Genomic DNA, 26,515 nt, shown 5'->3' with positions numbered 1-26,515 from the left:
CTTTCTTCGTTGTTTTCGATATAAAGTAAGCCTTCAAGTACTAGTCATGCCACGCAATGTTGTACTGAAGAGATCGAGTAAGCCATGACAAAGTAGTCTGTGTACTCAGCACGCTTTTATTTTATTCCACACGATCTTTACTTGTCAAGGACTACAAGATGGCATTAGTGGCACAAAAATATGCGTAAGACCAAGTTTCTCATGTAAGATTCTCATATAAGTAATACAGAAACCCAGCTTGTGTAGCTTCACGGTAGTAAAGTGATCGGGCGCTCTCAATAAGATCACTGGAAATAGCTGTTTCATATAAGCCCAGATCACCATTGGCCGGTGGTGACGCTTGACTAGACCGTAACATACAAGGCTTGCATTTACGCCACCAAGAAGCGATCAAATAAAAAATAAAGTTGGGCAAACACATCTCGGGAAAATCTTGCTAAATGTACCTATTGTGCCTATCGTTATTCTAAAACGCAGAATAGCGGAACTTGCGGTTGTCGCCACGTTGGAAAAAACATCACATATAGCGTTCTGATGAGAGATGGTGGATGTGCAAGCACGGACAATTAACAGAAATTAGGAGAACACACAAACCAAGTAACCTGTCCACGCGTGGTTCTACGGGCGTGTGTCCTCGATGCTCGCTTTTGTCCGCGTTTATCAATAAGCCCAACGTCTTGTAGGATGAATCCGTGCCAGTTAGCACAGATTTTTATCACATTAAACGCATAGCGTCTTTGACAGACCGGCACCTCGCTGTCGACTCTTCGTGCTACCGGTAGAGTTGCGATCAAAATAGTGATAAATGTGAAGCAGTGTTCCTTAGGTTACGGAAACCCCAGTGACACGGACTATCCACCGGAAATGGCAAATGTACTTTACTACGCAGCGGGAGGTGGTACATTCCCTTTAAGTCCAAATTGATGAGATAGTGTGAGGTCCTACGTTCAGGTGGCGGTGTCGGGAAGCTCCGGTATGGCATTGTTTAAGACACGGCAACACGGGGAACTTCATGATCACAGCTGCCATTTGTGTGCCGCCAGCTTACGTGCAGTTTAAAAGCTGTTGATAAGAAAAGGGACAAGTTAGGCCTAAATTAATGCTCCTAAAAGTTAATACACGCTGCTAGACCGTGGCTGCACGGCATGAAAAGAAAGAATATTCATTGAGGGAATGTTACTCGTTTTGAACACAAAAATCAGGAGCACTTGCCCGATAGGTAAAATGTTGGAAATCGAAGCTTCACGTGTACGTGCCGAACGTAGTACTTTTTTTCTTCCTCTCTCTCTCTCTCTCTCTCGCTTTTTTTTTCTCTCACATTGCTCAATGCTCCCTCCTAACTTGTTCCTTATTCTATGCCAGGAAGTTCACTTATTTCCAGGTCCTTAGCAGCGCAACACTCCTGTTGCTACACGCAGCAACGCCGTATGGACGTTCAAATTCAGGCAACAAAGAAACCGCGCAGCGTCAAATGAGAACTCACCTCAACGACCTCGATAAAACATCATACTGCCACATCAGAAACTGGTGATCGCCGAGAAGCCCATGATTGAGACACCGGCAACTGCTGGAAAACAGATCATACATATGCGCTTCTCAGTGGTGAACTTTCTGGGACCGCATTCCTTTGATCACGCGGGACACGGATTTAAATGAAGTTAGAGCAAGAGATAAAATCTGGGGGAAAAATTTTTCTTAGCGAGGCGGGATTCGAACGCGTGATCCGAAGGCCAGCGTCTTAAAGGGCCCCTCACCAGGTCTGACCATTTCGAGCTAACAAGTAAAATGCATACCCTGGGCACTCACGATCACCTCTGACAAGATTTCCAACGCAACGTGCAGCAGAAAGATGTCAACCCATAAGCTGAACGCCGCTTGCCGTTCATATCGCGGGCGCGCGCCCCTAGATGGAGTGGATAACGTACAACAAAGAATAGCTCTACGTAGTTATCTGTGTTCTGGTCACTCCTCTACGTAGAAATCGGCGCTCTGATGTCGCCCACGGTGGCAAATGACGCTGGGAGAAGTATTCGACGCGACATCTGTAGTTTGTGTAACCTGTTGTTTGAATAAATGAACCAAAGTTGAGAAAAAAATAAAACAAAGAAACAGAATGTGTGATTATTGTTTGTTTACTTCTTCACGTCCAATCGCTGCAGGTGCGATACTAATCTGCGTCCATTTCACATGCGTTAGCGCAGGCGCCAGCTCTGACAGCTAAACAATAACTTTCTCCCGCGTTCCAGCGCTCATTAGGCTCATGTATCCTCTCGCGTCTACCTATACATTCATGCGGCACTGGCTCATGATACTGCTATAGTCTTGTGCCCGAGCAATCTCGCAGCTTTCATGCTTGGTAATAGGTTGCAAGCCTAGTCATCGGTGAGGGTTCATTCGGAATAGCGGTGCGAAGGAGGATCCATGATGCATGCCAGCCTCTCCAGACGTGTGCCCAGCGGGGAATCCATCCGCAGAAACAGGCAGTACACCATAGAGAACGCCGAAACAACACTGCACCGCTCGCACGCCCAGGCTCGGTCGGATATATCATGCGCACGTGACCTCGAGTGCCCATGACGCTTCTATGCGTATGCGTCATGGGAGCTTCCGGCTCCGATGCTGAAGAGGGCAGGAAAGAAACTTGGCTCGGGAAGGCTACACGGGGAGAGTGGCAAGGGCTTAAAAAGGAAGGCCCTGGTCAAAAAGGAAGGAGAAGGGTCAAAAAGCGCTGCCAATAGGTAGTCGAGGCTCCCGAGAACACGCGAGCCAAATATTATAGCGAAGCGAGGGGCCTAGAATTTACAATAAATTCTCAAAGTTAGCTGAAAATCGCTCCCTCTTCTCTCGACAAATGATGTATTAGTCCGCAATATATGACGCGATTGTCGACAGTTCCACCATTGGCTGATGTGATAATCAACATAACACCCTCATTATTACCGTTGTTGTCAATTTTGAGTTCAATAAGTAGATAATATGTGTGTTTATATTGTGTTATGCCGTTAAAACACCGAACAAACATTAATATTAGCACTTCCGGTCTCACCGACAGCTCGTCTGCTCGTAGTTGCGTGGTTGCGTTTTCTTCACCATGCGCAGTGCCGAAATCGTGAATATTTCTCTGCTTTTGACCATCGCCGGTTGCCGTTGAGAGTGGCAGCCGTTCGAGTGTTGCCTTGTCAACTGGAAACTGCATCGTCAGCACGTTCTCACGACCGACCAAGGCAGCGGTGCAGCATTTCTCTGATAACAATGCTGGCGCCGGCTAGTTTAGGATACCTGTGTTCCCTCTATGGCGAGAGTCTCGTTCGCTGTCTGTTCAGTATGTCACCGAGCCGTATCTCGGGGTATCCGCCCCGTAGGCTCACGTTCCCTAGAAACCGCGACACAGCAACCAGATTCGCATTTTCACGGTAGCTGCAGACAGCCGGGGGATGGGTCCGCGCCGGCCCGATGCCCCACGATCCTTTCTTATGTTCTTTAGTTCTTTGTTGTCAGCTCGCACTGGCTGCGCGCCCGCATTCGAAGAGCAAACAGCATCGAAGTACCGCCACTGGGAGAAGGGTGCACGCAGCTTTGCTGTGTTGAATACGATTTAAGCGCGAGCGGTGCGACGAGGCGGTGTATCGGAGTGTGGCTCGAAACCCATCTCAGTTGTCATTCGTTGCAAACGCGCGCGCAGGTTTGCGTCCATGGTTGGCAGAGCAATGAAAGCACTACGGCAGTTCGAGGTGCACACCAAACATTACCAAACAGACTCGCAGTTTTCAAGCACGCGCAATACACGGTGCGATGGAGACGACGTCCACGCAAGCCGACCGGAAGTGGCACCCCAGACCACGTGGTTGCGCCGAGACGCCAGAGAGAAAAAAATGAAAAAAAAAAATGCCGCCGGCGCTGACGTAACTCTTCGGCGCCTCCTCGCACCTCCATCCTCCCTCCCTTCACGCCCCGAGCAGCTTTCCGCGCGCTCGCGGCGTTGAGTGGAGGAAGAAAGCTGCGGAACGTGATCTCTATAATTTGGTAACACCACTTAGACTTGATGGATTCGAAAAATTTTTGCGGCATATGACTCGTGAACAGTCATACGTCAATAATGAGACTATTCCAATATAACTAAGAAAGGTGTTGCAGGGCCCCTTTAAGATTGCCTCCTCGCATTATTCGCAATGCCCATAGACTGTCGCGCCCCCAAGCGGAATTCAAGAGCGCCCTCTCGAGGAGGGTTAGTAGACGACAAAATGGCAGTACTACGCAGTCGCTCCCTTGTTCAGGCTGTGCTAACCTCAGTGTTAACGCGTTGGCAAGGAAGGAACACTACGACTTTGCATGTTCCCTGCATCAGTGAACAAACCGGGCCCTCCGTGACACGACAAATCTGATCCGTTCTTGCGAGAGGCGAAGTTTTCGTGAAAATACGTGGCAACTCGCGTTTTCAATGCTAGCCCACAGCGTACGCGTACTATTAGCTCCGCAAGGCTTTCTATAGCCACGTAGGTTAGTTAAATGTTATCGTCTGACATATTCAGTTGCAGCTCACCCTGTTTTACTTGTATATAGCCTTGGTCAGTGTTTCTTGTAGTGCACGAATCCAATAACAGTGTACGCGGGAGGTCGCGCCGGCTCGCTATGTGCTCTTGTCAAACTGAGCGATCTCAAGCTGTCGGTACGTTAAAATAGGGCCTCTATCCTTTGTCAGCAAAGCGCTGTTACTAATCGTGCGAGTGACGTTTCAATCATTCGAGGACGCGTCTGCTCCACTCCTTTCGTGGAGCGAACGCTTTCCACGCCGTCCTTCGCCAGTGGTTTGGTTTCATAGCCAGCGCTGCGCCGCTTGCTTTTTGTACGTTTGTTGATAGGTGGCAGCACACTGCAAGCGATTTGCTTGTTGACCGGTCTGAGAGCAAGATGTTCTCTGAACCTAGACATCTCTAATTGTAAACGTGGTGATGCGGAGTGGTCGAAGTCGTTCGGCGGAGGAAATGCTTCAGATTGCTTTCAGCAGGGATGTGATAGAAACCATCTTGACGACGAGGATTTTTCACTGAACGTAGAAGACTGCGAAAGCACCGAGAGTGACAGCGACGATGAAGAACCATCTGCTAACTCACGAGGAGCGAGTTGCACTTCACGTCCCCTCGTGCATTAATGTTCTTTCACGCTCGTAAGTCACTTTGATTGTATTTAATGTTTAATATCCTTGAGCGAGATCAAAATAAAAGCATAGTTCCTCTCGAGCATTGCATGTATCACTATTATTGTGGATATTATGGAGCGCCGCATGCCGCCAACACGCTCGAGCTCGACCAGCGAAGCGACATGGTTAGAGAGATAGAACGTGCAGTCACGCCGACAGTCCACGCCTCTCGGCTAACTTCTTCGACTTTGCGAAAAGGATACGTGTGCATTCTTTTCGATATTCATATTTCGATCGTGCTGATCGAACCTGGAACATGCGTGTGAAGTGAATAGCACACGGCTAGAGTCTCAGCATGGCTGTGACACAAGCGCTTCGGAATGGGGTGTTAAATGCTTGTGTTCAGTCGAAAACGTAACTGCGCGTTCCCGACTGCGCAAGTAATGACGACGGTGTATTATGTTTGCAAACCTTCACCACGGTTAAACGTGCGGTCCCGTGCAGCAGCGATGGCGCTACTCGCTGGCGGCCTACTACTGCGGCAAATCCGTCAGGCAGGCTCGGTACGTACTACCTCGGAGTGCCATTCAGCTCATACAGTCCATTCTAGTTCATGCAGTTTTATGTAGCACGCATGGGATTTCGCAAAGCATCGTTATGGATGGTAACGGAGCTGAAATATAACCTTTCACACCGCAGCAAATAAATAGGTGGCGAGTGTACTTAGCCCTTTCCATGGTTTGGGAAAGTATTTTAGTCTCATATCCAATTCAGCGCAGCCCATTACTTCATCCGGTGAAAGTGGAACGGGCCGTACGTCCGCACGTACTATCTGTTCCTATGCTAACAAACGGGTTGACCCTCCTCTTGGCGTCATCATGAAAAGCACGGCGCGCAACCTATAGTTCGTGGGCATTGCGAATGGTATCGCGCTGCTTCATTGGGCATGAAACTACTACCAGTGTCTTCATTGGGCACGCAACTACCCCCAAGTGTCTAACTGAAATTTCTTAGATGACCTGGTGAGGGGCGCTTCAACCACTCGACCATCGAGGCATGCTAGCAGAGCAGAGCGAAGCCTTGTATCAAATGCCATATAGCAAGAGGGTGGGAAAATAAGTGAGGGTGAAGAGGAGCGAAGAGAGTAAATCAAAGCATAGAACGAAAGATAGAAAGAAAGGATAAAAAGAGAAACAGGGAAAGAGAGACAGAATGAAATAAAGACAGAGAAATAAATGTAGAGCGAAAGAAAGAGATAGAAATAAACATGAAGCAAGAAATACAGAGAGAGAGAAAGAGAGATAGAAGTGGAAGAAAGAGAAACATATAGATTGGAAAGAAAGAAATATAAATAAAATAAAAAGTTAAAAAATACTCGACAAACAGAGAGAAGAAAGAAATGGAGGAAGAGCGAAAAAAATTTGCTAAACTTAGCAAAACTGCAATAGTCAGGACTATAGGTGCCCATGACCTCCCGCTGTCTCTTTAGCATTGCGCCTCGAATGCTATATATATATATATATATATATATATATATATATATATATATATATATATATGTGTGTGTGTGTGTGTGTGTGTGTGTGCGTGTTTGTGTGTGTGTGTGCGTGTGTGTGTGTGTGTGTGTGTGTGTGTGTGTGTGTGTGTGTGTGTGTGTGTGTGTGTGTGTGTGTGTGTGTGTGTGTGTGTGGTGTGTGTGTGTGTGTGTGTGTGTGTGTGTGTGTGTGTGTGGTGTGTGTGTGTGTGTGTGTGTGTGTGTGTGTGGAAAAACAGCGACGCCAAAGCTGGACGTAACATAACTGCAATAAAAAATGCCATCATTAGGTGTATTTTCTGTGTGTGATAGGTATTCTGATGCAGTTGCACTATCATATGCTGTATTAAAGAAAGCGATTCAGCAAATGCCCAGAAGATATTTCTCACAGTTTAAGGTCCTACAATCTAGGGCGCACGCTTGACACAGCGACTTTTACGAGACACACGGTGTCGATTAATGAGAGACTAGTGGCGTGATAATTGACATACATCGCTTTAAACCCGTTCACTTCTCGGTAAGCCTCCCCGAATACGGCCACTCTTGCTTATACACGATTTACCTCGGCGTTTTTAGCTCTATGCCTTAATTACTCGGTTGGCGCTATGGAGGATATTATCACACCGCTAGACAGATAAGCGTGGCGTGTTTTATTAACTATAAACTTGTTTCTTATATCAATAAAAGAATTCCGTATGGAAATGCTTTTGATATTATGAAAAAAAATGGCCTGACGAAATATCGAGGCACGTTCATTCTATTGCACTACTGTTGCCCGAGTCGCCCTTATTCAAAGAAAATGTCTCAATTTCAACGTTCTATTCGGCATTGAAGAAGCCCACCTAATTAAATACCAAAATTATTCGTTTTTAATATTATTCTTCTTAATGCTAGTGCACTTAGAGTGACCCTTGTCCTTATATGTGTGCTCCCTTTGTGGATATAGGGAGCCACATACAATGACTGAACATTCAGGCCACTCGGCAGACAAGTTTGCGAAGCTTTGTAGTGCATACTACACAGCTCCGCACACCCTCCTCCTTCACACACATTCTAAGATGCACACCTAATAATATCATTACTTTCATTCCGAAAGACGATTATAAAGAAACGGCTATTGCAAAAGTTGTTTTTTTTTTTCGTTGACATCCCGTTAGCATTCAATTCAGTACGTGTCTGCGCAGCGAAATGATTTCAGCATATGAAACGCTTTTCTGTCACCATTGCTGGCTCTTGCTACGGAGCTTAACACTCAGTTACAGTCATCAGCCGATAAGAAGCTAAAATAAAGCGTAGAGCCAAAGAGATAGCTTCCTGCTCTGCATGAGTGATGAGGTTTTGTTTCTACAGCTATGTCATTTTATTCGCAGAGTTATCGAACAAGGAGGCAGACATATAACTATAGTGATGTGGAATGCATGCCCTCCGAGTGAAGACAGCAGATTGCAGATTACATCAGTAAAACAAAATTTCGAAATATATCGGCACTTGCGCAGGAAGGGATGATTTTATTTGTAAGAAATCTTTTACATTTTATGTCGTCCCTACAACGTACCGATGAACGAGCTAACCTTTTAATTATACTCACACGCAGTCGTTCCTTCTCCTTTTTGTTTTTTGACACCTAAATGTCGGTCTCATGAGGCCGGCATGTGGCCTCGGATGTATCAATGGAATATTGCGTTTGAAAAAAAAATGCCTTTGGTAATATGCTTGCATATTACATTGATGAACATCGAGTGGTACCCTGTCATTAGAGAATTTCTGCTAGGAATCTTTTTAGCAGTGTATGCTACATTAAAGCGCAATCACCCATAGGTGTACACAAGATGCTTGACGCACTTGATTGGCCAAGACTTCCCATTTTATCGCATAATTAACGCTAAAATTACGCGGGAGCGAAACAAAGTAATACAAACGGGACAACGCAGGTGGTACTTCCAAGTGATTTATTTCAGGTCAAAAACCGAGATTAAATACCGAATAAAGGCATGCACACAATGTAAGAGGCACCTTATCAGATTTCAAAGAAAATAATATCCGAATATTGCAGGTTCCATACAGGGGCACTTTAAGTAAAAATTGAAACCTTCCAGTGTTTCACGAACCGTCTCATCCCCACTCCTTCCAAAAATATTTACATCGTGAAACAGCAGTTCATGTTTTCAGGCATTCCACTTGATTAAGATGTGCCCAATGTTATTTTAATTCTTTAGGTTTATATGAGTTCCCTGTTTCGTTCATTCAAATAGTGACCAGTCTCTATGACATATATCTGGCCGCACGTCATGTGCATCCTGTCTTAAACAGCCCCGCCGACATTTCCCTTCAACTGAGCTACAGGCAGAGAGCAGACCCAGTCTAGCTGGGGCGGAGATTACGAGATGTACCCCATACTTCGCTGCCACATTTTTGACACTTATGTGAAGCAGCAACTGTCCATTCGGTCATGAATATGTTACCCTTCATGTTCCACATGGTGTTTCTGCAGTGGTTTGTACAATGTGCGGCCAGCCTTGGCGCGCTATCTATAACACCTGACCGAAAATTCCTACAGGCTGCCCTGTATCGGAGACGTGAAAAAATACTAACAAATTCTATTTTCATGCGACCTAGAGTAGTCAAGGCTGCAACGCCTGGTTGTCTGGCGCTAGACAGAATGCCGCAAAGTACCCAATATGACAAAAAGTTACGTTAAATTGCTCCTTTCAAATAACAATGCTCATTTTCTAGGCACTGCTATCAGGAAATATGTTCCTGTTTTCTAGCCAACGTATTTTCACTCATGTATGATAATGTGCCAATCAATGTACAGCTGCTCCGTGCCTGCCTCCACCCTATGCAATGAATGGTCGCAACACCAATTCATCTGTGTACAATGTATAATCATAGCCGGGCGCGATCCAAATCACTCTATTTAGTCAAAAGTGACATTTTTAAATTGGATGCAATTCGTAGCGAACCAAAGGCACTTTGACAATTTCTATCTATCTATCTATCTATCTATCTATCTATCTATCTATCTATCTATCTATCTATCTATCTATCTATCTATCTATCTATCTATCTATCTATCTATCTATCTATCTATCTACCTGGCCGCGCACGTCTGGACGCTCTCATGGTCGTCTCCTGAACTTGCTATATAGCGAAATTTGCAAAGGAGGACATGAGTGTATGACAAACTCAATTCACAGTATATGACATGATAACAGGACTTGTCTATCGCATGCGTGATGCAACGCTTTCCACTAGTCACGTGTGGCATATACCCACATACCGTGTCGAGCATTATGCGGGTATGAGCCAAAGGTGATTCATTGTATTCGCAATGCCCACGAACTATAGGTGGCGCGCCGTGCTTTTCAAGATGGCGCCAGGAGGAGGATCAGCCCGTTTGTTAGCATAGGAACAGATAGGACGTGCGGACGTACGGACCGTGCCACTTTCACCGGATGAAGTCACGAGCTGCGCTGAAATGGATATGAGACTAAAATACTTTCCCAAACCATGGAAAGTGCTAAGTACTCGCCACCTAATTATTTGCTGCGAAGTGAAAGGTTATATTTTAGCTCCGTTATCGTGCATAACGATGCTTTGCGAAACCCTGTGCGTGCTATATACATAAACATGTATGAACTAGAATTGACGTATGAGCTGAACGGCACTCCGAGGTAGTACGTACCGAGCCTGCCTGACGGATTTGCCGCAGTAGTAGGCCGCCAGCGAGTAGCGCCATCGCTGCTGCGCGTGATGATGGCTTGCAAACATAAAAGTGTTCTGTGATAATACCCCGTCGTCATTACTTGCGCAGTCGGAAACGCGGAGTTACGTCTTCAACGGAACACAAGCATTTAACATGCCATTCAGTAGCGCTTGTGTCACAGCCATGCTGAGACTCTAGCCGTGTGTACTTCACTCGCATGTTGCAGGTTCGATCAGCACGATCGAAACATGAATATCGAAAAGAACGCACACGTATGCTTTTCGCAACGTCGAAGAAGTTCGCCGAGAGGCGTGGATTGTGGCCGTGACTGCACGTTCCATCGCTCTAACCATTTCGCTTCGCTGGTCGAGCTCGAGCATGTTGGCGGCATGCGGCGCTCCATAATAATCCACAATATTGTGATACATGCAATGCACAAGAGGAACAATGTTTTTATTTTGATCTCGCTCAAGGATATTATACATTAAATACAATCAAAGTGACTTACGAGCGTGAGAGAACATTAGCGCTCGAGGGCCGTGAAGTGCAACTCGCTCCTCGTGAGTTAGCAGCTGGTGGTTCATCGTCGCTGTCACTCTCGGTGCTTTCACAGTCTTCTACGTCCAGTGAAAAATCCTCGTCGTCAAGATGGTTTCTTTCAACATCACTGCTGAAAGCAATCTGAAGAATTTCCTCCGCCGAACGACTTCGACCACTCCGCGTCACCACGTTTACAATTAGAGAGACGTCTGGGCGCGGAGAACGTTTTGCGTTTTGCTCTCAGACCGGTCAACAAGCAAATCGCTTGCAGTGTGCTGCCACCTATCAACAAACGTACAAAAAGAAGCGGCGCAGCGGTGGCTATGAAACCCAACACACTGGCGAAGGACGGCGTGGATGGAAAGCGTTCGCTCCATGAAAGGCGTCGAGCAGACGCGTCCTCGAATGATTGAAACGTCGCTCGCACGATTCGTAACAGCGCTTTGCTGACAAAGGATAGAGGCCCTATTTTCATGTATCGCCAACTTGAGATCGCTCAGTTATACATGAGGCTGAGCACATCGCGAGCCCGCGCGACCTCCCTCCCGCGTACAGTGTTATGGGACTCATGCACTACAAGAAACACTGACCAATTATATATGCAAGTAAAACAAGGTGAGCTTCAACTGAATATGTCAGACGATAACATTTAACTTACCTACGTGGCTACAGAAAGCCTCGCGAAGCTGATAGTATGCGTACACTGTGGGCTAGCATTGAAAGCGCGAGTTGCCACGTATTTTCACGAAAACTTCGCGTCTCGCAAGAACGAATCAGATTTCTCGTGTCGCGGAGGGCCCGGTTTATTCACTGATGCAGGGAACATGCAAAGTCGTAGTGTTCCTTTCTTGCCAACGCGTTAACACTGAGGCTAGCACAGCCGAACAAGGGAGCGACTGCATAGTGCCGCCATTTTGTCGTCTACGAACCCTCCTCGAGAGGACGCTCCTGAATTCCGCTGGGTGGCGTGACAGTCTATGGGCATTGCGAATATATAAGGCCAGGGACAGAGAGAATTGGCTGGAAATTTTAACGCGCCAGTGTAGTCGGCGTGCCTCGTAAGCCCATAACATACACAAAGTGTAAAAGAGCCGGTGCCGAAGAAAATGGGGTGCCGGTGTCGGCAGCCCTGTCAATGAGCGGAGAATACCAACTGAAGCAAAGAACAAAAATCACAGTTCAATCGGGAATCGCAGCCAGGCATTCTGCATGGAAGACAAGGATTTTACCACATAGCCATGCAACTCTGCCGTATGGAACCTTTTTCTCCTGGTAACTCCAGGTATGTTTGCGGTTTTGGCTATCCGCTTTTATAACAATGTAATGAATCGGTACATACAATCTGTACAATCTGTACATATCTGTACATACGAATACGCCAGCTATATTTAAGCATTGCTCGACCATGCCGACGACATTGACTAATGATGTGCACATCATGCCACGAGCGGTGTACTTCGTTGTGATAAAACTGACGTATCTGCTTAACGAGTGTGAGGGGGTCAAGTCGGGCCACGAGATATCTTTTACACGCCAGTATAGTCGGCATGCCTCAGAAACCGAAATGATGATGCCTTGCTGGCTATCCGTAAAGCGGATAGCCAGCAAGGCAACCACATTTCGCTATGGTTTTCGGCTGATCTGCCCAATGATAACGTTTTTTTTTTAATTTCGACGGCTTCTCTACGATGACGGCCACTTCAATATTAGGGTGAGGGTGCTCAAGGCAAACTAGAAACTGATACCTCCTCAGAGCATGCTCTGGAAACATTGAGGACGACAAAGCTGGCCAGGTTTTCCTAAATATTCTACGGTCAGTGCCCAAGGGCTTAGCGCCTATTCGCTTGTGCGTCGCCCGCGTTCCCGGAGTAAAACATCGCTGCAATTTTTCAAACGAAACTTATATAGCCTCGCGAATGCACATGGGGTTGTAAGTGGGACCGCAAGAAAAAGAAAAAAAAGAAACTTTGTACCTTGCATTCGAGGCGCAACGCTAAAGCGACAGCGGGAGCTTAAGGACACCTAAATAGTCCCGACTGTTGCAGTTTTGCTAAGTTTCGCAATTTTTTTTTCACTGTTCTTTAATTTCTTTCTTCTCCCTGTTTGTCGTGTATTTTTTTAGTCTTTATTTCTGTTTCTATGTTTCCAATCTATACCTCTCTTTTCTCTTTATTTCGTATTACAGCGGAAGCTGTTATGAGATCATTTCAACGGCCGTTTTTAGCGCCGTAGTTGTGCGCCGCCGCCGCCGCCGGTGTCCGTAACCACTGTCGCACGAAATAAGAAAAAGAAAGGAAATAAGAAAAAGTTTGCAGGATGGAACGAGGTTCGAACACGGGCCCTCTGCGTGGGAGCCCAGTGTTCTACCTCAGGGCCATGCCGGTGCTTGAAACTGCGTTGCAAAAAGACCCTATAGATGCTTCATGTCGGGAAGGAACCACATTAACACATGTAATGTAGTGCGGTAGAAGAGTAAAATAAGCACCAAGCGTCGCACAACGCGAATTCTGTAACCGGGTGTCACACAATGCAAATTCCGCAACGAGTGGGTTGTTGAGTGCTTCCAACCCATTACAAAGGCCTCTACGGTAATTCTTCATCGTCATCAGCCACAGCATCAACAAAGTGCTCATAATGCCTTAGAGGTGTTTAGCGAGTACCACGGTTCTCCGCAGAATGACGAAAAATTTCATAGTGGCTGCTTCCCTACTTCATAAAAATTATGATGATTTATAGCGTAGTGGGTTCCTGGCAAGTGCACTTCTATCGGTTGCCAAGGAAGCCCATAAGGCTCCCATGACCCATTTCCTCAGGCTCTCAATGAAGTTAATTCCTTCTCTCTCTCGCTCTCCGTTTCTCCGGTTAACGTATGTTATAAAGTGCGGTGGGACAGTAAAATAACGACCGGGCGTCCCACAATATGAATTACGTAACTAGTGGGTCGTTTAAAGCTTCCAACCCATTACAAAGGGCTCAGCCATAATTCTTCATCGTCATCAATCACCGCAATAACAAAGCGCACATAATGCCTCACAGATGGTACCTCGCTTCTCCGCAGAATAACGAATAATGTCGTGGTGGGTGCTTCTCAACTGCACAAAAATTATGATTTGTGGCGTAGTGGGTACGTTGCTATTGTACTTGTATTAGTAGCCACAAGAGAGTTTATAACGAGCTTTAGAAATGCCGCTCTTCCAGCTTTCGCTGTGACTGTGCTGAACTTTCCGCGCAGGCCTGGCGTTTTCTCTCTCTCTCTCGCTTTTTCTCTGTATTTCTTGATTTATGTTTATTTCTGTCTGTTTCTTTCGCTCTACATTTCTTTCTGTCTTTATTTGATTCTGTGTCTCTTTCCCTGTTTCTCTTTTTTCCTTTCTTTCTCTCTATCTCTCAAACTATCTTTCTTTCTATGCTTTAAATTACTCTCTTTGCTCCTCCTCACCGAGACCTATTCTCCCACCTTCTTGCTATTTGGTATACTATACAAGGCTTTGCTATGCTGTGATAGCATGCCTGAATGGTCGAGTGGTTAAAGCGACACTCACTTCTCACCAGGTCACATAATAGAGAGAGAGAAAGAGCAGAGGAAGGCAGGGAGGTTAACCAGAATTTTGTATCCGGTATGCTACCCTGCACTGGGGTTGGGGTATAGAGGGTTGAAAGCGACAGAGAAAATAACTTATAAGAAAAAAAAACAATCACTACCACACACACACGAGAGTGTTCCGCTCAGAGGCGCTCTGACAGGCCAGTGGATCGCAGGAAGGCTAGTAGTGCTTGTAGAACCTTCCTCTGCGACGTTATCTCCGGACAATGGCGTAGTAGTCTTTCTTCTGATAGAGGCTGCTCGTCTAACTTGTTCAAAGCATGGCAAAGAGATTGTCTCTCTGTGCTATACGCCGGACAGTCACGCAGAACATCCCGAATTGTTTCTTCGTCGCCGCAGTGTTCACAGGCGGTGGTGTCGAACATCCCTATGCGGAATACATACGCTTGGGTAAACGCGACGCCCAGCCATAACCTACACAGAACGGTGGCGTCACCTCGGCGAAATCTTGATGGCAGTCGAAGGCTTAACGTGGGATCAAAGGAGTGTAGTCGTGCATGCATGAAATGTGGCTCATTCCAATTTGGCATGGTGTATTGACGAGCGAGCATGCGGAGCTTCCGATCAGCGTCTGTCCTAGAAAGAGGTATCAAGAGGTCGCGGTAAGGACACCGCATTACATTTCAGTGGCTATCAAGTCACTGTGGGATTATCGGCAATGAACGGGCCGATCAAGCTGCCCGTTCAGCCCACACATAAGAAATTGCAGTTAGACACTGGGGGTAGTTGCGTGCCCAATGAAGGCACTGGGAGTAGTTGCGTGCCCAATGAAGCAGCAGCGCTAAACCATGACGCGAGGAGGCAATCTTTAAACGCTCGCCACTCGCCCCGTGTAGCCTTCCCAAGCCAAGTCCCTTTCCTGCCCTCTGCAGCATCACAGCCGGAAGCTCACATGACGCATACGCATAGGCACGTCATGCGCGTTGAAGGTCACGTGCGCATGATATATCCCACAAGCCTGAGCGCGCGAGTGGTGTAGTGTTGTTACGGCATTCTCTGTGGTGTACTGCCTCGTTCTGCGGATGGATTCCCCGTTGCGCACACGTCTGAAGAGACTGGCACGCATCATGGATGCCGCTTTTATATATAAAGATGTATAAAGATAAAGAGAAATTAACTCTTTCAGCCACGATGGTGAGCGTTGCTCACCACCTACTCAAAATTTGTCGCAGTGCCACCAAGCTGTTGATCAAGCAAACAAGTGTTTAGTTTTCCGCTTGAGTCTTCTCTGAAAGTTTGCCAGTTGATGGTAATACCCTAGGAGAGCTTTATTGTTGCTAAACAAAAGCGTTAGGGCCGGCACGCCACGTCCCGTCTTGGATTCTGAAAGTTCCCATGTGCGCAAAGCTATGTGAACATAGACGGAACCTTTCATAAATGTAACGCACGGCAGCGAGAGTGTATATTAGAGAGTTTTAGCAAGTTACGGAAATACAGTACGCAAATTCGGTAAGGCAGTACGGTAGCGTTCCTCCCTTCCCGCTGGTTGTGCGTTTGCCACTCCCCGTTCCAGTGACAATGCGTACCCCGAACGACAGGTTTCTCGTTAACAATGCGTAGACTGACGGGCAACAATGAGGCACGACAACCCCCACAGTAATTTTTGAAAAAGCTTTTTTGGTGTTGGGGTGCATTCACCGGGAAAATTTCGACGACCTGGAAAAGAGGAGCGGTACCGTCACAGGGTAGCGTATTTGCGTACTGTATTTCTGTATCTAGCTAAAACTCTCTATTATCGTCTCCTGAACAACGTCACGAAGAAGGACGTGTATCCTCTTCACCGGATAGACGACGCCCTGGATCGATTGCACAACGCGAAGTACTTTTGGTCGATAGTCCTCAAGACCGGCTACTGGCAAATCGAAGTCGACGAGAGAGACCGAGAAAACATTGCCTTCATAACACCAGACGGCCTGTTCGACTTCAAGGCCATGTCCTTTGGTTTTTGCTCGGCACCTGCGCCTTTCCAACGTGTCATGGATACAGTACTGGCTGGCTTGAAGTGGCAGCATTGCCTCGTGTACTTAGACGACGTCGTTGTGTTTGCCTCAAACTTCGATGAACACCTCCATAGCCTTGAAGCTGTACTTCAAGCAATCAAGAGCTCCAGACTCACCCTCAAGCCAGAAAAGTGCCGCTTTTAATACGAGGAGCTCTTGCTCTTGGGCCACGTCATAAGCAAGTCCGGAGTACGCCCCGACCCGCAGAAAACAGCCGTCATCGCTTCGTTCCCGTCACCCGCAGACAGAAAGGTCGTGCGTCGATTTCTCGGCCTGTGCGCATATTAGAGGCGGGTTCTCAAAAATTTTGCCCGCATCGCCCAGTTACTTAGTAACCTTACCAGGATTGACGTCATGTTCAAGCGAGAAACCCCGGAAAAGGAAGCATTTCAAGCACTAAAACGACGCCTCAGATGCCTCGGTTACTTGCCAATTTCGACGAATACGCCGAAACAGAAGTACATACCGACGCAAGCAGTGTAGGACTTGGACCTCCGCAGGATGACGACTGCTTCTTTGGAACCATTAGTGCCGACCACTTCGCTGAACGACAACTAGCCGACCCGGAACTCAGGGGCCGTCTGTAATACCTCGAGGGCAGCGCCGCCATTGTCCCGAATATATTTAGGCGAGCACTGGGCCCGTATTCTCAGACGATCACAAAAGGCGATAGTATCGCGTTTGGTGACGTAGAATTTGATGCGTTCAATAAGTAAAAAAGACACTTGCCTGTGACGTCATTGTTGCAACTGGCCGTTGGTAATACGAATGTCTCACAACACAGGAGTGAGCGCACCGTACGAGCGCAGAGCAACCCGAGTGCGGCGTTTTCGAGCGTGTGCTGCTGCTTCTACACAGTGGTCAGGCTTGGCCGGCTTGGCTGTGGCTACTTGAAATATAAGACTTGTTGAAAGTGTTTTCAACGTTTTTTTGTTCGAATATTTAATGCACAGTATAATATTTAAAGAATGCAACTTTGCGTGAAACGTATTTTCGTTGAGAGTTTAACACGGCGTACTCGGAGGGTTCAGCTGTAGCGTGCCGCCGCAGCGACATCGTCTCAAGATCTCAACATGTTGCCGGCTCACGATAAGCCACGCGAGCAACGCATGGTTCATGTTACTGGGACGTTCAAACCACGAAAAAACACGCGCTGGCAAAGAACGAGTGCTGATAACACCTCAAGGTAATGCTCGATGAAATCTTCAGCGTAAAAAATGCTGCGTATATCCACCGAGGATTGAATACTAGAAGCTACCGCCTACGTCACTGAAATACTAGACTTCACCACGAACCGATGGCTAACGGTGCCTTCGTTTATTGCAAATATGTCGAGAGCACCGTCAAGCACCATGACGCAAAATTGACGTCGGCGGAATTACCAGATGGCGCCGTAACTTTTCCGGTTTGCTCGATAGCCAATCAGCGCGCACCAAAGGCGATACTTTTGCGATTGTCGCCTTTTGAGAATACGGTCCCTGGCGTCGTTCTTCTTGCGAAACGGCGTTCTCAAAAAAACTTCTCGGCACTTGGAGCCAAGTAACTGCTAGTGGTGCCTTCTGCGTGCGCACATACCTCGAGAGCAAGACCGCCGTCGTTCCTAAAGTATTCATGCGAGCACTGTCGTCGTTTTTCTTATGCAACGGCGTTCTCCAAAAGAAGAACTGTTCACCACTTCGAGCAAAGTACCTTCTCGTGGTGCCATCAGAAGTGCGACCAAAAGTCGTCCAGGCACTACACGACGACCCGACGGCTGGACACCTCGGTGTTTCCGGCACGCTCGCGAGAATACAAGAAAAGTACTACTGGCTTCGCCTCACTACAGACGTCACCCACTACGTAAACACTTGCCGAGACTGTCAGCGATGGAAGACGCCGCCGACAAGGCCGCCCTGACTTCTTCAGCCGATCGAGCAACGTCGGCGACCGTTTCAGCAGACCGGCATGGACCTCCTGGGGCCGTTCCAAACGTCGACTTGCGGTAATAAGTGGATCATCGTAGCTACCGACTACCTGACCCGCAACGCCGAAACATGGGCCCTGCCCAAAGGCCGTGCCACCGAGGCAGCCGAGTTCGTCATTGAGAATATTGTCCTACGTCATGGCGCTCCAAAGGTCCTCATCACGGACAGAGGTACCGCTTTTACTGCGGACCTAACTCCGGCAATCTTGAAATACAGCCAGACCAGTCACCGCCGCACAACCGCCTACCACCCACAGACAAATGACATCACTGAGCGTCTAAACTACGCGATCGCCGACGTGCTGGCCATGTAGGTCCACGTCGAACACAAGACCAGGGATTCCATTCTTCCGTACGTTACCTTCGCATACAACACGGCCGTGCAAAAAACGACGCAGATGACGCCCTACAACTTGGTTTACGGAAGGAAACCGGCATCGACGCTCGATGCCATGTTACCCAACATGCCCAACGAAAAAAATCTCGACATCACTGTTTACCTTCAGCGCGCCGAAGAAGCCCGACAGCTCGCCCGCCAGCTCATCAAGAATCACCAGATGACCGACAGCCGCCGTTACAATCTTGGACGACTCTTCGTGGAATACCAGTCCGGCGACCGTGTTTGGGTCTGGACGCGGATACGCCGACGTGGACTCAGTGAAAAACTTCTTCGGCAATATTTCGGGCCATACAAGGTGTTTCGACGTCTCGTCGCTCTTGACCTTGAGGTCATCCCGGACGGTATTACGAGCTGCCAGCGACGCCGCGCATGATCTGAAGTCGTCTATGTCGTGCGCCTTAAGCCATTTTTTACGCGTTAGCGAACCTGGGGACTTTACGTTTTCTTTGTTATTGTACCTAATTTGTGTATGCACTTGTTTTTTTCCCTTCTATGTTCTGTCACAAGCATCGGGACGATGCATTTTCAAAGGGGGGCAATGCCACGCCCGCTTCCTGTTTCAGTTTGATGTATTCGGGTTTGACCAGCTAGGACGGCTAGCAGCGCTCAACGCTGACCGCGCCGCAGTGTTCGAGAACCTTCGCGATTGCAGTAGATCACTTTCTTAATATTGCGCGCAGGACTCGGATAGTCTAGATTATTCGAGAGCTTGCGCGACCACCAGTGATAAGACTGGAAAGTTAATTTCGTGATGTATAAAACACGGTGCGGTCACAGCCATGAGCATTTTATCGACGGCCGACGCACTGTTCGCCGCAATCAGTGTACAGCGTGTATTGCTGTAGCTTGAGATTTCATTTGCGGGCCACAAGTTCAGGCAAATAAGGAGTTTCATCTTGAACACGCCGACTCCTGTCTTCGTCGACGTCACGATCCCGTGACAATATGTTCGCGTAAACGTGCAGGGCCGCACTTACGAAAGATCAAGGAGACAACACGGGCGCTTTTGTTAACCTACCAACTCGCCTGCGTTGATCCAATTTGTAAATGCACAAATTTATCATGCATAGCCTAACTATAAACTAATGCTTTGGTGGACAAGGAGTGGGCCACCTTGAATATGCAGTGTAATGGTACCGTTAGGTGTCCAAAGAGCCAGCATGTATGGTTCTAAGGGCAGCAGGGGTGCTCCTTCTACCACGTGTGCTTGGCAAAGCCAGGGGGCATTCAATTAGACCTGTTCTCAGTACGCCAGTAACTTAAGTATATAGTGGGCGGAGAAGCGATGACGAAAACAAATGCCACGCTTTTCATGTACGGAGACGAGTTTTAAGCCAGAAGACTGCGCGGCTGCACTTGCGTAGGTAACTAAAGTGGTGCATGACACCACAGATGCAGTGTTCGGGGGCGAGCTTTTTTTAAAAAGTCACAGTTTCACCGCAAGGGCGAAGCAATGAATGCGATAGCAAGAAACTAATGCTATACGAAGTGAGGCTCGCCAATGGATACTCTCAATTTGAACAGCGCTCCTATTGCAAAGGCGGCCGAAGCAGCGAAGGAAACTAGCGTGCTTCAAGTGTCGAGCTGTGACACTTCATAGTTTGCGCTCATCGTCTGTTTGTTCGTTTAGCGGCGACCCTTGAGCTCGGGTGACTTTCGTACGCTCCGTAACATGAGCGCGGACACCACGGTGAAAGCTTCTTCCCCTCACCACCAGAAAACCGCGCGAGCAGACAGCGGAAGGGCAACGCGCAATAAGAAGAAGCGAGCGAACTCGCCGACGAGTTTTAAATGCGCCCGTCGTGCTCCTAGCGCCATCTCGCTGGTAATAAAGAAACTCTTATAAGCGCCGGCCGTCTTTGAGTCCGTCCAGCGGTAAAGGGTGTGTATATAACGCTCGCCGTTAGCAACGTGAAGGATCTGCGTTTCGTGGCGTAGCGGTTAGCTCCACTCGCTGCGGAGCAAGAGGTCCCTGGTTCGATTCCGCGCTTCGGAAGCATTTTTCTGAATTATTTTTCTTTGGGGCTTTTATGTATATATACATACCTATACATATACGGTGCATGACGGCGATAGCGACGGCAAAATTCAGCCGAGACTGTCCATATAATTGCTATCGCAATAAAAGTTTCTCCGCACGGTCGTAGCAATGACTGCGAGAGCAACACACTGGCACATCATAGAAAGTAAGTCTAGCAGCTAAGTCACTTTGCCTGCGATTTGGCGTAACTAAACAAAGCGGCGAGAACACAGCATGTACTTCAAATGTATTAGTTGTTGAGATGTCTGCCATGATAGGACGTGCGTGACCGCGCCAGGTCGTTCAACGTACACTAGGCATGGAAAGAAACGCGAACAGCGCGGCGCGCTGTTTTCATCACGCCCTTATTTTGCTGGCGATAAAAAGATGCCAGATAGTTCTTGATTGTATCATGGATGACTCTAGTGTATTTTTATGACCACTCAGGCTACAACGGCTTGAAAATAAATGCTAAATAGCTGAGAATCTAGATTCCGTACGTTGGCGTTTCTTCCTATCCCCAATGTACACAGGGTTTGCCACAACCAGGCGGTCATCCCTTCCTCGGGGACCACCACGGGCCTGTCATGCCCAGAAAGACTGGCGGTGCGTTCACTCGCATTTCGCAATTGGCACGCGGGGTCATGTGGCCGTCGTATTTCATACGAAACCTCATGGCGGCACCGACGGCAAACGTGATGGCAAGAACGCACCTGCAGGGTCCTTTTTATTGAATGATTATCCACATAGAACCTCCTTTAGTAGCCAAGTGACGCGTAAGCGTGGAATTTCATTGGAGGCTGCGGCCTTCCCTATAACGTTGTTGCCGGGCGGCATCGATATGTGGTCTTTCTTCTTTTCTACATTGGTCAGCGTCGGCCAGAGCCCCACAAAAATAGTAGCGACACTAATAAGGCACGTATAGTGGCGTGCACATTATTCGGTCGTCGATATATTGATCGCCGGGGTTCATGTTAGCTTTTACATGCGGGATTGTATATAGCCGGCTATTCGCCGGTGCGCGGACTATAGGCCACTAAAAATGAACGAAAAAAAAGTTTGATGCGCGCGCGCGATTTGGCCGGTGAATTCGTAGACACCCTAGAAGCTTCCACCCCATTCAAGCCTGCTGTGACTACAGTGCGCCTAGCAAAGACAGGAGTCTATATAAAAGTGGAAGTCATTCACCATGAAATAAACAAGAAGGTGTGTCAATAGTGTTACGGCAACAATGCAGAACTACGAAAAGATCGACAGGCGGGATAGTTGTTAATACGTATTCATTCAACAAACAGGCAGCGCGGGAACAATACGAGGAAGAACCTTGTGCTTTGTGTGGTCCTGTGCTTCCAGAACGAACAATGAACTACAATGGACGGGCGCCTTTATTCACTATGGTGTTTGTTGGTAAGCGTTGTTTGTGGCTGCAGGAACTCGCTAACGCCAGGCCCGTGTTCAATGTTCCCAAATTCTTCTAAACCACAAAATACTGAAATGGTATTCTGAGAACACCGTAATGCTAATCCTAAGTGGCACATTGAGGAGTTCACACTATGAAGACATTTATGAAGACAATGTTTATTTGGTCGTGTGTTCACATCGAAGCTGTGAAAACAATATTCCGAGTAATGCAAACAGCATTCGGTTACCGGAAATTCTGGGGACGCAGTATTCTTTTGGTGAACACCACCATACCAGATTGCTGTATGTGCAGCCGGAATGTTTTAGGAACCGTATAAACGATCTTTTTTTTTTTTGGCGATCTCTAATGCTGTCTCCTATTGAGCAATAAAAATGGCTAATTGAGAGACCGAAAAGCGTCATTGTTCAGACGTACATACATTAGGTATCATCACCTTTATTATTAATAATATTCTGTGCAGTAATACATACCGAAAAGCCACAATAAAATTAAGTGACACGCAATTTTGAGACTCTCTGGATTAATTTTGACGACCTTGTATTCTTTAACTTGCAGGGAACTGCATGTAGTCTCGAGCAATATTAGCTGGAACGCTGAAATGACATTTAGTGTTCGTAGTGCCATGCAGCTGCGTTCAGCACACTAAAAGCTCAAGCCGTAAGGTATATCTGCCAGTTCAATACGTCAAATTCTGATCAGTATATTACATACAGAAATCGTTGAATAAACAGGTATTTTGTGTTCCAGATCATATTGCGGAAGAAAGTAAGTAAGAGTTCTTGCGTTGCACCTTTAATCCAAGTGAAAGCGCTGTGGCCGAAAGTTCATCTAGACTCCTAGAGTCCTTGAATTTAGCATCCGAGTACGTTATCCGCAAAGCCACCACAGTAGCTGACACGCGACAGCTGGATGATTTGCTAGTTTGCACAACCAAGTATTGCATCAGCCTTACATCGAGCAGTGTGTATTTGTGCCACATTGCGTTCGCACTGGTGGGGATAAGACACACAATGCCTTTGATAAATGAAAGTTTGACTAGGTATTCCGACTGCAGAATATTTTATTTTTCATTACATTTGCTGGTCGTCTGCAAAGAATACAATGTACCCAAAACCAAAACCAAAGCAAATAGCATTATCGAAGGCTACATCGAGCACTCGAAGCACATGGGGACAATATCCCGTTTCAGCTTTGAAATAGCGATATTCTCTACATACTATGCTACGCACTCGCTTGTGAACACGTCGCGTACCTCCATGCCCGCAGCGTATTCATTAAACTTATTCAAACAGCTGGTTGCAATGCTCTCTTGCTCGCTAGTCCACAGTTCATAACCTGAAATAAAATTAAGGTTAGAGATAAGGTACGGAGTACGGGACAAAGAAGTTTCGTTAAAGGGGTACTGGCGCAAATTTTTCACGTGCCACGTTTTTGCGGCAAGTGAAAAGACAAGCCCCGAGGAGCCTATAAAATATACTTCTTAGCGTTAGAGCTGCCTGAAAAATTTATTACATGTCTTTAAAATCTCGCATCGGTTTCTACTGCACCGTGGCGTGACGATACACTACCAGCTTGTCACGTACTCGAGCAAGATTCGTGCCGTTGCCACGAGCACTCCCCTCCGTCGGTGTCCCACCGACGGAGAGGAGTGCTCGGTTATTATGATTGTATTGCTACCCAACGTCCTCACAACTAGCCATTCTGGTTTGTGAAGCCACCAGAAGTCATACTGCAGCTTTACGTTAGGATTATATCTAAGTCAGTAGGTCAGCCATGTGAAAATAGACTTTAGTGTAAAACTAACTATGCTATTAGGAATTACTGAGCTTTAGAATTTACTGCGCAGCATCAGGAGTTTAACATGGCAGGCTGAACTGGCAGGCTAAGATGTTGTAAGCACATCTTGAAGTTCAAAATTAGAGCCTACATAAGAAAGAAGATTGATGTGCGTATTACAAACAAACAGCGCTCTTGAGCAGTGCGTCTTGTTGTGAATTTGCAGTGCTTCTCAAATTTCTTACCAAGCACACGCTAAGGAAAAAAAAATTCCTTCACTTTTGCAATTGATCAGATGTTAGAGTTCCCCAAGACGCTCTCGCTATAAGCAATTTTTATTAGTGCGTCAGTAATAGCACCATGAGTTATTTTTCAATGGTTCGTAGAATATCATTCGAAAGGTGTAGCACGTTATAGTTCAATGTGTCTTGATTTTCATAGAAATGGACGTTTACAGCCTTAAAATACACACAGTCACAAAACGATAAGCGCCCAATGAACACTATTTTTGACGTTTTAGCATTTCAGCGCAGAAAATGTTTCCAATGGTTGTCATTAGCTTTGAAAGTTTTCTATATATTTGAAGCATATTTTCTAAACAAACGCGCTGTAAGCTCACGCAGGCCATCCTCAGTATTCGCTTCCAAATATTACCTTGCCTTATTAGTTACCATTGAATGAGTCTTTATTTTTTTGTTTTTAAATGCGAAGCATTTCTTAGCGAACCTCTGGCACTTTGAGCGTTTCTATCTACGTATCTATCTATCTATCTATCTATCTATCTATCTATCTATCTAGCCGCCTACGTCTGGGTGCTCTCATGATCGCCTCCTTAACTTGGTGTAGACCGAAATTTCCATGGGAGGGTAAGAGGATTTGACGAATATGATTACCGGGTCATGACATGAATAACGTTAAAATCCTGTCCCGTACGTCGTCAAACCCTTTCCACTAGACACGTGTGGCACATACCCGTTTACACGGGCCACGGTGTACGGGTATGCGCCACAGGAGATTGACAGTTTATATCTACCCAGGAACGGCGAGAACAGACATTGGTAACTTAAATGCTAGAGCGTTAAGGAAAACCAACATCGGCAGCGTTGACTCAACGAATGGAAAGAATGAAAATTACGATGCCAGCAGGAATCGAACCCAAGCATTCTGCGTGGAAATCAGGTATTTTACCACTAAGCCACACCAGGTCTCTAAATTGGTTTGAAAAAAAAAAAAACAGCCTACGCAGGCGTAATATCGGTGCAACGTCACTTGTGATTGTTGTGCTGGCTATCTAATTTTACAAGAAAGCAATAAACACTACATGATACTCCTACGATGTGTACTCCTACGATACAGGCGTCATATCAGATTAACGTCTGTAGTTCCAGTGTTGGCTCCGCTTTTATAGCAGTTTAATAAACATTACGTTTGTATTCCTATGATTCAGCAAGCTATATTGAAGCATTGCTCGACCCTGGAGGCATACATTAACTAAAGTTACATATTGCCACGCCCACATCTTGTCTTGTTTTGATGTATTCGGGTTTGACCGGCAGGGACGGTTATCAACGCTCGACGCTGTCCGCGAAGTAGTGTTCTAGAAGCGTCGCGATTGTAGTAGATCGGTTTGTTAAGATTGCGCCCCGCACGCGAATGTTCCAGCTTTGTCTAGAGATTACGCCGCCACCAGCTATATTGCTGGAAAGTTCGATAGCGCCTGTATAAAAGCCGACGCGCGTGACCGCTTGTCAGTTGATCGACGGTCGACGCTCTGTCCGCCGCTATCAGTGTATTGCTGTAGCTTTCAGTTTCTCGGCCACAAGTTCGGCCTAATAAAGAGTTTCATCTCGACTTGCTGACTGCTGCCTTCGTCGACGTCACGACCACGTGACATCTGGTGGAGGTGCTGCTTAGAAGACGCCGCGAAGACGTGGTTCGAAAACCATGAATCGAGCCTTCAATCCTGGGACCTCTTTCGGACGACGTTCCTCAATACCTTCGCGAGCATCGTCCGCAAGGAAAAGGCCGCTGCTCTGCTGGAGACAAGAGCACAGCTACCGAATGAGACGGTAACTATCTACACGGAAGAGATGACGCGACTTTTCCGCCTGGCCGATGCTGCCATGCCTGAGGAAAAAAAGGTCCGCTTCCTTATGCGGGGAGTGAAACAAGACCTCTTTGCAGGATTGGTGCGGAACCCACCGAAAACTGTCACCGAATTCCTAAAGGAGGCTACAACAATCGAAAAATCCCTCGAGATTAGGACGAAGCAGTACAACCGCTCAACCCTGACGAGAGGCTACACCGAAGCGCACTCGCTAGGCACCGACGACCTACGGGAAACCATCAGAGCGATAGTGCGGGAGGAGCTGCGCAAGCTGTTGCCTTCAGCGCAGCCTCAAGTCGATTCGA

At 47.1% G+C, this 26,515-nt stretch overlaps 1 protein-coding gene across 1 annotated transcript in view; it reads left to right on the top strand.

Moving 5' to 3' along the window:
• LOC119402735 (female-specific histamine-binding protein 2-like) overlaps window positions 1–26,515 on the top strand; it is a 571,419-nt gene that overhangs the window by 102,801 nt on the left and 442,103 nt on the right. The window lies entirely within an intron of this gene.

Source organism: Rhipicephalus sanguineus, chromosome 8, assembly GCF_013339695.2.
Source record: "Rhipicephalus sanguineus isolate Rsan-2018 chromosome 8, BIME_Rsan_1.4, whole genome shotgun sequence".
Classification (NCBI taxonomy): Eukaryota; Metazoa; Arthropoda; class Arachnida; order Ixodida; family Ixodidae; genus Rhipicephalus; species Rhipicephalus sanguineus.
This window is presented reverse-complemented; position numbering and strand designations above follow the sequence as displayed.